Source organism: Vespula vulgaris, chromosome 17 (assembly GCF_905475345.1).
Source record: "Vespula vulgaris chromosome 17, iyVesVulg1.1, whole genome shotgun sequence".
Taxonomy (NCBI): domain Eukaryota; kingdom Metazoa; phylum Arthropoda; class Insecta; order Hymenoptera; family Vespidae; genus Vespula; species Vespula vulgaris.
Window position 1 is genome coordinate 276,714 of NC_066602.1, and position 14,587 is coordinate 291,300.

The 14,587-nt window shown below is 31.0% G+C and overlaps 2 long non-coding RNA genes across 3 annotated transcripts; one reads left to right on the top strand and one right to left on the bottom strand.

Moving 5' to 3' along the window:
- The first annotated feature begins 672 nt into the window (after nt 1–672).
- LOC127070083 (uncharacterized) lies at nt 673–7,083 on the top strand. Of its 2 annotated transcripts, none has more exons than XR_007783991.1 (3): nt 673–868; nt 1,159–1,330; nt 1,423–7,083. It is a non-coding gene; the product is annotated as an uncharacterized LOC127070083 (long non-coding RNA). The 2 variants fall into 2 exon arrangements; XR_007783990.1 differs by having other exon boundaries at nt 676–868; nt 1,426–7,083.
- A 927-nt stretch (nt 7,084–8,010) lies between these two features.
- On the bottom strand, nt 8,011–13,419 carry LOC127070078 (uncharacterized). The gene is made up of 5 exons (XR_007783967.1): nt 13,173–13,419; nt 12,609–12,928; nt 12,371–12,531; nt 12,105–12,287; nt 8,011–12,025 (listed from the first exon to the last, which is right to left on the bottom strand). It is a non-coding gene; the product is annotated as an uncharacterized LOC127070078 (long non-coding RNA).
- Between the last annotated feature and the right edge of the window lie 1,168 nt (nt 13,420–14,587).

Consider the following 14,587-nt stretch of genomic DNA (forward strand, 5'->3'; position numbering starts at 1 on the left):
AATTAATTCCTTTTCATTTAATATGAAGTCTTGGTAGGTCGCTCCTAATTAATCGAAGCAAAAGCGTTTCGTACATTATGTAATCATGCTATGTGGATTATTTCATATTTTAGTTAATTAGAGTGGGCTGTAGTAAGTTTAGATAAAAGGGATTGGTAGACAAATCCTTCCCCCCCCCCCACTCATATCCCTTTTAATTCTTTGGACCGCGGAAGAGAAAGTTATCATTGCATTGCGTAAAGGGCATTCAAATGAATTAGGCGAAATGAAAATTAAATATAATTAATTATTATCTCTGAATCCACATTCTTTTGCACTGTGTAATAAAGAAAGAGATATGCTTGTTAACTAAAACAATAAATAGAGAACAGAACGTAATATCACGAAACAAATTTTCAAGAAATATTTCTTGCTCGAAATTATATTTCTTATTAAACATTTTTAACGATAAAAACAGGAAGAATATTAATAGCCCATTATCAAAATTCTTTAGTTAATTTCTAATTCTAAATTGTAAAGAACAGTGGGTGTTAAGAAAAGGAAAGATCAGAAACAAGAAAATGAAAATAATTTGTCCAGTTCATGAGAATATTATTCGAGAATTGACTTCCTTTGAAACCATGACATTTCGGTTCTTTATATCGTGTAATATGTGGTATTAATCGATCCGTATAGAATATAATAACCCCTTCCACCGAGCTCCGCCTCAGAAATTGGCTGGGTCTTCTGACGTGGCGATTTGGGGAAGAGTCTTGCTTCCGAAGGTTATCCTTTTAATTATTTTTGAACGAGTAATGTGCAAGTAAGTGCTAAATAATCGCGTCTGCACTTCATACGTCCCAGAGGAAACTTGCAAGCAATCCAAACGGTACAATTTCTTCATTCTCACTAGTCTTGTTCCTTATCGATATAACGTAAATTTATCGGTAATCGTTAATATGTAGCATATTATAAAATTTCAATATAATATTACGAAAATGCAACTGATTTTCGTGGGTAAGACCATCCTAATTATTATTTTGGTGCTTCTCGGAGAAGAAATTTTATATCGCTTAAAAGGGCGTAACCCCATTTACCTTTGATGACTGCACAATTTAAATGAATAATTGAGCGTCTATCATGACTCTTAACCCTACGACGAATTGCAAACTCTTCCAGAGATACAGAAGAGGAAACTGACGCGAAAGCAGTTCCAATAACCTTGAAGTATTGCGAAGGAGCAGAATCGACTGTTATCTGAATTGTAATTACTTCCAGAGAAGATACCAGTTTATTGCTAGAGCATTACTAGAGAAACCATCCATTTCAATATTGAATTTTAATACAAGAGGTACGAGGAAAACAGATATAAGTAACTTGTCAAGTATCTTATCCAATTTTCTTTATTAATGTCATTTTTTATTATATATCGGATCATAAAAGCAGAAGAGTTGTCAAGAAGCAGTTGAAAGTTCTTACCAAAGAAGGAACATCATGCTTTTGCACTTGTGTACAAATGGAATACCTAGAAGAAGGAAGAAGAAGAAAAAACATTTGTTTTTTTCCGAAGAAGTTTTGAAAGACCAATATGGAACTGTTTTATAAAGTTTGGAACTGTGGTACGTGGAAATGGGAGGGATTTGGCTTTTTCAAAAGAACCACTCGTGAGCGGCTTTAGCTGGAGAGTATAGACGATTATGCTCAGAAGGATTTGTAGAGGGTTCGTCAGAAGTTCCAAGAGGGGCAAGGGTCAAAGGAGAATTAAAATGAAACTGAGGGAGGTATACAAAACAATTTAACATGCAGGGAGGATGAGAAGGTTCATCTTTTTTGAAAGTAATAACGTTAATAGGGGAATACTTTTAAGCTATATGGGAAATGGAAAGTCCATATTCACGTCATCGTTATTCCATCGATTTAAATTAAGTAATCGTTGGATATAATTCAGAAAGGAGAAATGCTGAATTGTTTGTCGTAATATTCACGACATCTAGTTGAAAAATATTCGTAATATTTAATTAGCGATTTTCATTATTATTGAAATTTGGACGAAGTAATTTGGTGCGTAGCGCGAATTATCTGCTATTAATTCCTACTCCTGTACTTATTTAGCCAAGTACTTTCGTTTTAACTCCACCGTTATTCTCTCTTTCTGCGTGTGCTCTGGTGCGCGCCCATCTGCGCCAGTCGAGGGGCCGGGATTGAGTACGTGATCTTGTGTGCGTGTATGCATACAACTCCTGTCTTCTCTTGATAATAAAGAAAATATGTTTTCATTTGTTTTCCTATCATCAGGTGAAGCAGATAATTGGAGATTAGCTCTATAGTTCAATTGTCTATTTAGATTCATTGTTTGATAACTATTACTTATTTTGCAGAGCATTGGACTATTTTTTTAGGAACCAATTGATTTGGAACATATTATATGAAATATTCGATAACTGGAGGTATAATGGGATTATTGTTTTGCATTCTCCAATAGGGAGTAAATTTCTAGGAAAATGTAACCGTTCATAGAGAAGAGTCAAATCAGTCGTGGTAGATGGATCTGCAAAAGAATTAACCAGGTAATTAAATGATACAGCTAAATAGATAATTGAATTATACCGCTAATAGTATTATCGAATTCTCTGGCTGGTTTGATGAGATGAAAAACTAATGAAAAGATACCTTTCTTATTTTGAAAATAAGAGAGGAGAAGTACGCAGACACGCCCACTTGAACTCGCTCACGTAAATGCGCACGTGCACGAGGAGAGGTAATTACTCGTTTAATATGATGGTGCTGGACGATAGGTAGGAGAAAAGGCGTACGTGCAGATCGTTAAATCCCCGATCAATACCCGGTAATAGGGGAATTTGCAGACATGGGGGATCATATGTTTTTGCAAAGAAATCATAATTTTGTTCATTATAATTTTCTACGATGTCTATGATAAATGTTGAATGAATTCTCTTTCCACATTATCATCCCTCACATTATGTATGACAATTCTCCGTTTTTTTATTGGATGTCATCACTATACTCTTATCGTTTTCTTACCCGAATAATATTTATTTTTTCTAACGTATCTGTATAAATGTCTCTCTGGAATTCCTCTTTGGTATTACTTATGACACGAAACTCACTATTGTTTGGATATTTTGGCATTCTCTTAATGAAAAAGAAATAAGTAATTGAAAGTGCTGGTAGTCTCAAATTGTATGTTACGAAATCGCGAAACGATATATACCAAAAGAATATTACGATTCTGATTTTCTGACTTATTAATCTTGAGAACTACCTATTTCACTAAAAGTTTCAATACGAAGCGAGTTCAGCTTCGAAAATATCTCCTCAGTTTTATGATTACTTGTTTACTCCATCAAATATTACTGCATCGTACGAGGCGTACTTGCGTAGCATTGCAGACAAGTCCTTATCATTCTCTTTAAGTGGTTCAGAGAAACTCTCAGATCGTTGTGAGTGTACTTCTTTTCCGTAAAATCGATTGATATTCTTTTCATATAACTTGGTAATTTGACCTTTTCTTGATTAACTAACTGATGGATCTCTCGGAGGGGAAATACGGAAAAGAGAAGAAGGTAATATTAGGAAACTATAAATGTGATGAAAGATTTTCTCCGAATACGTTGTATAGATATAAGTAGTGAAGAGGAATTCCAGAAAGACATTTATATAGATACGTTAGAAAAAATAAATATTAATCCGTAACAAAATGATAGAAGTGATAGTTATATCATCTAGCAAGAAAACGAAGAGCTCATTGATGAAAGAGATAAAAATGTTATAGAAGAATAGCTTCAAACTAATCATAGATTTCATAAAAAATAATGATATAAAATTTTTGTCATTTTGTAAAAAAATATATCCTTCAATATCTACGAATTCACATAAACCAAGCATCCTTATCATACATTATGTGGTTTTAAAATATATACTCTGATGTGAGTCGTTTGACTACGTCTGCGCGATAAAGTTCCACTGATTTGTTCGAAGCTAACGTCCGAAAGAGCTCAGGGCAGATATGGTTATTACGTTTTACGCACATTAATTGCTTACACGGACGGAAAGGTCAAAAATGAAATTTATTAAGGGGAAATGAACTTCTGTTTTATTAATGAACAATATTTTTTAATTCGACATATTACTTTTTCCTTTTCTTTTCTTTTTTTTTCTTCATTTCCTTACAGTTTATAATCTGAAATTGACTAAAGAATGTTGACGATTAACAATTAATTTTTTTCATATTTGTATGCTTAAAAATGACTATCAGTAAAAATTAATTTCTCCCTTTTTTTATCTCTTGAAATTATCATTTCTTTTCTTGTATTACGCAATGATAAGGAATATGGATTAAAAAAAAATCTTTCGCCATATGTATTTTTTTTTTTTTTCTTTATATCATCTTTTTCTCTTTTACGTATTTCATTTGAATGCCCTTTATGCAGATCAATTAAAATTTCCTGTTTCGCAACCGAAAAGTGTATGAGTTTGGAGGAAATGAATTTCTCGACCAATCTTGATCAATTTTTTATTTATCATTATGCAACTAATCGATCGACATGTTTCAAAGCATAAGTTATAAGTGTTCTAGGAAGATAGCTTTCCATGAAGATACCTTTCCTTGTGAATAGAATCTACTTTCTTTGTAATGTCAATGTTCTCTTCGGAAAAGATAAATAAATGTGAATGAGTACTAAAAAAAGTCACTCCCCCAAAAGGGGATAAACAAAATTAGATTTTTACAAAGTAAAATAATCGAGAGGATGTATATATGGAGAATAATCGATAGAAGGAATCAAAAGCAGAAAAGGAACCAAAAAGAAAGAGCGAGGATAAAAATGAAAAAAAATATCATCTACGGTAGTGTCGATTTAAAATTATTGGTAACGTTGTGACGAGATTACCGTGGATGACAATATCTCGTTAATATATGAAAAATAGTGGGAAATAAGTGGTAGAATAAGCTCGATAGGATACTTGAATTTATTGTATCCTTTGAAAGGGAGTAAAATTTGTTTATTCAGTCGTCATTTAAGTAAATCCTAAAGAGATCGAGAAAATATAGGCTTAGAATAGTATATCAGCAATTAATGAATTACGATAATGAATTCTATATCACCTATATCGTTTTAAACAACATATACTCGATAAGATAAAACATACTTGAATTTTTTGTTTCTCACAATTTATTATTTTGTTGATTGCTTTTATGCAATCCTTTATGACCGAATTGTTAATAGAGGGTCGTAAAACCATTTTCGACAGACCTTCGTTACAATTCTATGGCAACTTGAAAAAATTGGGAGAATGTAGTTGTAATTGTTCCTCTGCCTGATGTGTTAATGAATGCAATCTTGATTGTTCTTTTCACACGGCAGATGGATTCTATACATATATATACAAATACATTCATATATATATATATATATATATATATATATATATATATATACATATGTATCTTACTATATACTAGAATCTAATACATTTATATACATATTTATTCACACATTTGTCTACACGTTGATAAAGTATTTATATCTATCTGAACATCTCTAAGCATATGCATGAAAATAAAATTAAAGAGAAACTAAAACAATAAGTTGAAATAATAAAAGAGATGTCATTAAGATAGAAGCAAAGAGATATGTATCGCGAAGGTATACCAAATAATACCCACCCCATACTTTCATATATCTGCGCAAGACAGATAAATGTAAACACGACTACTGATAAATATTTGCTTTTCCTTTAATTAAAAAAAAAATGTTATTTAACTTATTATTTACGAGAGAGTCAAAAAATCCCTTCGTAAATAATACTATGGAAAAATGATATATTAAATAAGTAAATGAAAATAATGCTTTAAGAAAACATAAATAAGTGAAAAAAAAATTGAAATTAAAAGGAATAATATTAAAGAAAAAAGCAAGCAAATATGTATTCGGGGAGTATTGAAGATAAAAAAATATTTAAGAAATGGGACGCTTTTTTATAATATTAACTCTGCCCTTACTTTTTCCCGTTTATACAAACTAAGAATAAACATAAAATTGTGTACCAGAATTACTTCAAAACTAATCATGGATATCGTAGAAAATTATAGAATAGGATTTTGATTTCTTTGCAAGAAATTTGTTCATCGATGTATATAATTTCATATACATGAAATACCACTGTATAATATGTTATAATATATACCACGTTTGGGCGACAAAATGCCGCCGTGTTTCTGCTAATTTACGTTCGAAAAGTCGCCGTGTGTAAATGGTAAATATGGAAAAATATCAAAATATATGTCATTCGGTGCTTTTCATCCGTCTACTGCAAGAAAAAAGAATTTGTATCATTCTCTTTACTCTTCGATGAATTGAATATTATTATTACTATAGTAACGATTATAGCATCTCAACTTATTATCTACTTAGAAATAATATATAATCGACAGATGAATTGTTTTCATGATCGTAATATTTAAACGATATTATATTCGCTTAAATATTACGAATATCGAAACGCGTGACGAACATATGATAATTTTAAACTAAAATTTCAATAATTTATAATATTGGTCTTGGAATGATTGCATCTAAGTTGCGTCGTTGCGTGTAATGCCAACAAAAATGAATTTTCGATCCACTTTGACGATTAACCTCTTTTTCTAAATGTAAAAACTTCAAACTAAATACTTTTGATAATTTTAAATTCATTTAAAGGATGTAGATGTACGAGAAGTTAAATATTACACGCCGCGGAACACAGATGGGATATTAGATAATTTTAATTTATTTTCTATTAGACTTAAATTTTGAAATGGCGGTCGTTGGTAACGTTTAAAGTCAACAAATGATTGATTTGGAGGGTTACTGGAGCAGTTCTCCTTTGCACTCCGACGAATAAACATCGAAACTCTCTCACTGCTGCCTGCAAAGAATGAAGAAAATTACTCATAAGAAATATTCATAAGAAATATAGATTCATAAGTGTACATAAGAAAAAATATTATATAAGTTTTTCTCTAAGGTAATTATAAACAATGTAATGAATCAGCGAAAATAGTAGTATCTCTCTCTATGAATAAACGTAATTAAACAAAAATATTATTATTGAAGATTTTGAAGGATGGGAAATTTCTTTTTCCTTTTATCATTTTTCTTTTTGATTCTTTTTTCTCCGTTTGATTCCCCGATCCATCATTCTCCATACTTATATTATCTTTTCGATCGCTTCACTTTGTAAAAATTGAATTGTGTTTATCTACTTTTCAAGGAAAATTTTTTTGGCATTTATTTATTCATATTAATTTTTTTTTTTGCGAAGAGAATGTTGACATTACTAAGAAAGTAGAGTTCAGAATATTGTATTTAGAAGGAATGGTAATCTCATGGAAAAGCTGTCTTCCTACAATATTTATACATTATACTTTGAGCCATGTCGATTGGTTGATCGAACAACGATAGTAAGAAAACAATATAATAGATCTATACTATGTTGTGGGAAGTATTATGTAAATGTTTATTATATGTACGCTTATTGAGATATTTAATCATTCGAGTAAATATTAGAAAAATGCTAAATAAATTTGTTATATTATATTACTAGAAATATAATGAAATCGTCTCTATTGATAAGTGAATTCATTACAAATCTTTCAAATGGTATGCATGTCAAGTTGGCGAGAGAAACACCTAATTATCCGGTGTATGGAAACAACTTGTTGCTACTGCTAGGGCGTTGCTGTAGCAACCATTTACTTTAATATTGGATTTTAATAAACGAAGTACGAAGAAATCAGATATACGTAACTCGTCATGTATCTTCTCGAATCTTCCATATGAATTTCTTTTATAATATAGCACATTGGATTGTGAAAACAAGAGTGGTTCAAGAAGTAATTGGAAAATCTAACAAAAGAATGAACATTGTTAGTCATTGCTTATAGATTAAATGCTCTTAAATCTTCCGATTTTGATGTACTGTAACGCGATGTTGCTATAAAGGTTGGTTTAATAATGGATAATCACCTTTTCGTATGCTGCATTGATATATTCATTTATTGGAAACTAGATTGGATTACAATTTCGCTAAGTAAGTCTATGTAGGACGCAGAACTTTAAACGGAAATGAAAGTTGCCGATTTTCTCATAGAGATTAATTTCTTCAAAGAAAATATACATTGAAGTAAATTTTTTGTGAATTTAAATTTATCTTGATATATCGAATTAGTAAAGAACGAACATTTTTTTATAAATTCAAATACGTACTGGTATATACTCCTTAAATACGGATAATATGGAAGCTTATTTCGGTTAACTACAATACTACATTTGTATACACATACTACGACGCTTAATGTGACCTCAAATTCATAATACGTATCACAATACACAGCAATATGAGATTAGCATTAAATGTAAGACTAAAAAGAAAAACGTTTTCCGGATTATATTTGTTTGACAGTCGTACATTTATACTGTCTTTGTAGGACGTATTATTGGATGAGGATCAACGAAAAAACAAATTTAAATATGTTCCACTTGGATCGTTGAATATTTGATTATTACGCCAAGCGTACGCGAAAAACCGTATTTTCCGTGGACGTATTATATTTAAAATATCGGTTAATTCAGCTTCTTTGCTGTCATTTTCAGTTATTGGAATTGCTTTCGCCTTTAATTCGTTTCGTGTATCTCTAAAATAGGTCAATATTTAAATAAGACTTAACTAAGTCATTCGTTCATTTCAATTGTATAATTACCGAAAATAAATCAGATAATGCTTTTTAAATGTTACAGCAACTTTTCCGAAACGCAACAAAATAATAATTAAAATGATATGAATCAAGAAAATCATTTTCAATTCCAATATATAGAAATGAAATTTTACAATAAATCTTATACTAATAAGTACTGCTAAATTTTAAACATATTAATGGAATAAACGAATGACTAGTGTGAATGATGAAATTGTTTTCGTCGTTTGAATTATTTGTAAAAGTATTCTTTGAGATGTACGAGGTATACGGATAGGGATTATTTTGCGTACGGCAGTCGCTTGCACGTTACTGGTTCGAAAACCACCGAAGGAATGACTTTCCTTCTCGAAATTAATCGAGTCCTCCCATTAGAGGACCAAGTTTCCTAGATTTTAGATCTCTAGCTAGAACTAATTTCTCGCAGCTAGAAATACTTTCTATACTACTAAACAGCTAGAAATAATTTCTTCTATTTATGTATTTATATTTTTATTTCCTCTATGTATACGAGAAATTATCTCATAAATCTGGAAATCTTCTAATGAAATTAACAATTATTCATCTCCTTTTTAATTGAAATAATCACGTAAATCTGTAATTATTTATGATATAATTAATTATTATTTATAATTATTGTAATTATCAAGACTAATTGCTATGAAATTAATCGAAAATTCGTAATGTTACTTCTTTCGTAAGTCCAACTTATACTTAAAGATAGTATTCTAACATTATTACATACTAATGATATCACTATCAATTTTCGTACTAAGTAAATACTATGCAATTCTTATTGTGAAATCTTCCGTCGTAAAAAAACTTTTTCGTCGGAATTTATATCTACTGCCATATTGCTTGAAAACATTTTCTCCAAATATTACCTTCTTTTCTTGTAAACAAATGCATATTGCTCAAGTTATCGAAGATGGTATTTTCCCTATTGCACAATAATAAAAAACGTATTCGGAGAAAATCTTTCGTCACATTTATGGTTTCCTAATATTACCTTCTTCTCTTTTCCGTATTTCCCCTCCGAGAGAACCCATCAGTTAGTTAATCAAGAAAAGGTCAAATTACCAAGTTATATGAAAAGAATATCAATCGATTTTACGGAAAAGAAGTACACTCACAACGATCTGAGAGCTTCTCTGAACCACTTAAAGGGATTGATAAGGACTTGTCTGCAATGGTACGCGAGTACGCCTCGTACGATGCAGTAATATTTGATGGAGTAAACAAGCAATCATGAAACTGAGGAGAGATTTTCGAAGCTGAACTCAGTTCGTATTGAAACTTCTAATGAAATAGATAGTTCCCCAAACTAGTAAGCCACAAAATCAGAAACGTAAAATTCTTTTGGTATATATCGTTTCGCGATTTCGTAATATACAATTTGAGACTACCAACGCTTTTAATTACTTATTTCTTTTTCATTAAGAGAATGGCAAAATTTCCAAACACGAGTAAGTTTCGTGTCATAAGTAATATCGAAGGGGAAGTTTGGATTAAAGAGAAACATTAATACAGATATGTTAGAAAAAATAAATATTAATCGGGAAGGAAACAACAGTAGTAATAGTGATGTCATCTAAGAAAAAAACGGAAAGACCTTATACATAATGCAAGGGATGATAATGTTGGAAAAGAATTGATTCAACATTTATCATAGACATCATAGAAAATTATATTGAACAAAATTTTGATTTTTGCAAAAATATATGAAAAATATTTTTGAAAAATATTTTTACGCAAAAATATTTGTAGACATGGGTCTACAAATTCCCTTGTTAACGGGTATTGATCGGCATTTAACGATTTGCTCGTTGAGAAATACCTCCTCTCGTACCTACCAACAAGCATCATTATTTTATTACTACCTCTCTCCGTGCACATGCGCGCTTACGTGCTACAGTCAAGTGGGCGGAAAGGAGTGCGCGTGTTTGCGTCCATCTTCTCTTTTAGTTTGAAAACAAGAAAGGTATTTTTTCATTAGTTTTCCTCTTATCAAACCAAGCAGATAATGCGATAATACGATTAGCGGTATAATTCAATTATCTATTTAGCTGTATGATTTAATTTAAGTCTTTTGCAAATCGATATACCACAACTGATTTCATTCTTTCATATGAACGGGTAAATTTTTCTAGAAAGTTACTCCCTATTGAAGAATGCAAAACAATAATACTATTATACTTCTAATTATATAATATTTCGTATAATATGTTCCAAATCAATTGATTCCTAAGAAAATAGACCATTGCTCTGCAAAATAAGTAACCGGGTTTTCAAACGACGAATCTTAGTAGGTAATTGAATTATAGAGCTAATCTCCAATTATCTGCTGGGTTTGATGACAGGAAAATGAATGAAAAAATACTTTCCTTATTATCAAATCAATACAGGAGTTGTACGTACACCCGCACACACCATTCCAGCCACTCGACCTGGCGCGGATAGGCGCACACGCGAGCATACGTAGATGGAGAGAGATAATAATGAAAGGTTTAAAACGAAGGTACTTGACGATAAATATGGGAGAACGTATTACGCACATACCCAATCACGAAATTCCTTTCAAAACATATTAAATGGGTAATTCGCGCTATGCATCAAATTAATTCATCCAAATTTTGATATTTAAGAAAAACGCTAATTAAATATTACCAATATTTTTTAAGTACATGTGAATATTATTGCAATTTTAAATATAGAATTTGAAATATAGAATTCAACACTTCTCCCTTTTTAATTATATCGAATGGTTACTTAATTTAAATCGATGGAATAACGATGACGTGAAAGTGGACTTTGTATTTCCCGTATAATTTAAAATAATATTCCCCTGCTAACGTTATTACTTCCAAAAACGGTGAATCTTTTCATCGTCCCTGTTAGTTAAATTATTTTGTATGATAAACCTCCCTCAGTTTCATGTTAATTTCCCTTTAACCTTTGCTCCGCATGGAACGTCGGACGGCTCGTCGACAAATCCTTCTCAGCATAATCGCTTATACCCTCCAGCTAAAGCCGCTTAGCGGTTGAATGCTTTGAAAAAGGTAAATCTCTCCCATTTCCTCGTACCATTGTTCCAAACTTTATAAAACTACGCCATATTGGTCTTTCAAAACTTCGTCGTTAAGCACAAATGTTTTTTCTTTTTTTTCCTCTTCCTAGGTATTCCCAATCACATAATGCATACATGAACAATAGCTAACGATGTTCCTTCCTTGGTTAGAATTTTCAATTGTTTCTTGAACCACTCTTTTGCTTTCACGATCCAATGCGCTATATTATAAAAGATGAAATTAATATAGAAAATTGGATAAGATATGTAACGAGTTATTTATATCTGATCTCTTCGTACCTCATTTATTAAAATTCAATATTGAAGTCAATGATTGTTATAATAATGCTCTAGCATTAGCAACATGTTGCTTTCAGACATCAGATAATTAGCTTTCTCTCTCACCAACTTGGGTTTCAGATTATTCGCAAGATTTGTAATAAATTCGTAAGTAGCATCAGCGTCCTCCGCCCTTTTTACGATCTGGCACATTAAATGACGAATGACATGTAACGTAAAATTCTATGAAAAAATATTGAAATTTTTATTCGCATATTATTATTCACCTCCTCTTCTTCATCGAGCATCTTGCTTCATATATCTAATATTCTTAATTATAATAGTTGAAAAATATATGGGTTCTTGACTTATATGCCATAATACAATATCTTTAGAATAGCTAATGTCCCACTCATTAATAGAGGTAATCTCGTCTGCATCGTAAAATCTATGTAAAAATTCAATAAATTATTATAAAACAAACCAATGATATAAATTTTATATTAAATAATGAAAATATTTTACCATTTGATAAATACAACATTGATTGATTTACTATTTAAATATAAGACTAAAGAGGAAAATGTTTTCGTTGTCTATTCTGGTTGATGGTCGGACATTCGTATTATCCATATAGGACATATTGTCTGATGTACGGAAGAACAGGAAGTTTCACAATTAACGTGTTTCACTTCTGATGTCGAATGTTTAATTACCATGTCTAGCGTAGCTGAAATTTCTCTTCTTTGAAAATAATTACAAATCAGATATTGGTCAATTTTACTCCTTTGCAATACTTCTGGGCTATTGGAACTGCTTTCCTCTCCGTTTTGTCTCGAGTATCTCTGAAATAATTTAAAATTCGTAGGTTAGTTCAGACTTAGAATACACGTTCAATTGTTCATCTAAATTCAGCAGTCATCAAATGTAAATCGGGTTACGCCCTTTTTAGAAATATAAAGTACCTTCTCCAAGAAGCTACAAAATAATAATTAGAATGGCATTGATCACGAAAGTCAATTTCATTTCCATAATATAGAATTGAAAGTTAATAATAAATCACATACTAATGACTACTAACAAATTTACCTTATATCGATACAGAACAAAAGACTAGGGAGAATGAAGAAAGTATTTATACTGTTTGGATTACTTGTAAGTTTCTTTCGGGACGTATGAAGTATAGAGGTGATTATTTAACACAACCTAGCATATCATTCTTTCAAAAATTATTGAAAGAATGGTTTGCGCAGGCAAGATTCTTCCCCAAATCATCATGTTGGAAGACTAAGGTAATTTTCGAGGCGTGGCTTGGTGGAAGGGGTTATTACATTCTACGGAGAGAATCAATACCTCATGTTATACGATAGAAAGAGCCGAAATGTTATGGGTCGGAAGGAAGTCAATTTCCCAATGATACTCCCATTAACTGGACAAATTATTTTCGTTTCTTTCTTTCTGTTCTTTTCTTTTTTTTTCACCCTTTTTTCTTTACGATATAAAATTAGAAATTAACTAAAGAATTTCGATAATCGACTATTTTTTCTGTTTTTATCGTTAAAAATATTTATCTATAAGTATTAAATTCGTGCAAAAAATAATCCTTGAAAATTTGCTTCGTGATATTACCTTCTGTTCTCTTTTTATTGTTTTAGTTAACAAGCTTCTCTCTTTCTTTATTACACGATGGCAAAGAATATAGTTTCAGAAAGAATCATTCGTTATATTTATTTTTCTTTTCGCGTAATTCATTTGAATGCGCTTTACGCAATTCAATCAAAACTTTCTATTCCACGGTCAAAAGAGTCAAAAAAGATTTGAGTGGGGGGAAATGGGTTTGTCAACCAATTACTTTTAATTCAACTTACTGTTGCTCTTTTTTGTTAACTACCATATGAAATAAACCACATTGCATAACTGCATATTGTAAGAAACGCTTTTGCTTCGATTGATTCATCGCACCCTACCAAGAGATAATATTAAATGAAAAGGAATTAATTTTTTGTTGCTATTTTTTCATAATAAAGATACTATGTGAACGTAATTATACACATTTTTAATTTCCATCTGTCAACCGTCGACCATAAATGTTATATATGCAAACAATATTTTTTTCCAATTTCTTTTTTTCATAATAAAAACAGTATGATCGACGAAGTGATTAAAATGAGAAGTATCTAATTGGCTTTTGAAATTTTGTTTTTCGTTACAGTTCATCGACAGGAACGTGATCCTTTATGTTGTTGGTCGAATTTTAAAAAATGAGAAAAGAAAATACATATTCATATATCTCATGTATGGAGAGCATACATTGAATTACGCATAGGTCGGCGATATTGTATAATCTAAGATTATAAACGTCTTCCAAAACTTTTCCCAATACTTCTAGAAAATACCATAAATCATTGTGCTGGAATTAGTAGCAAGGCATTTCCTTTTGAAACTTCGTTCTAGTTTCTAACTTTCCCGTGATACCTTGTTCAATGCCGTGTTCGTCAGGTAAT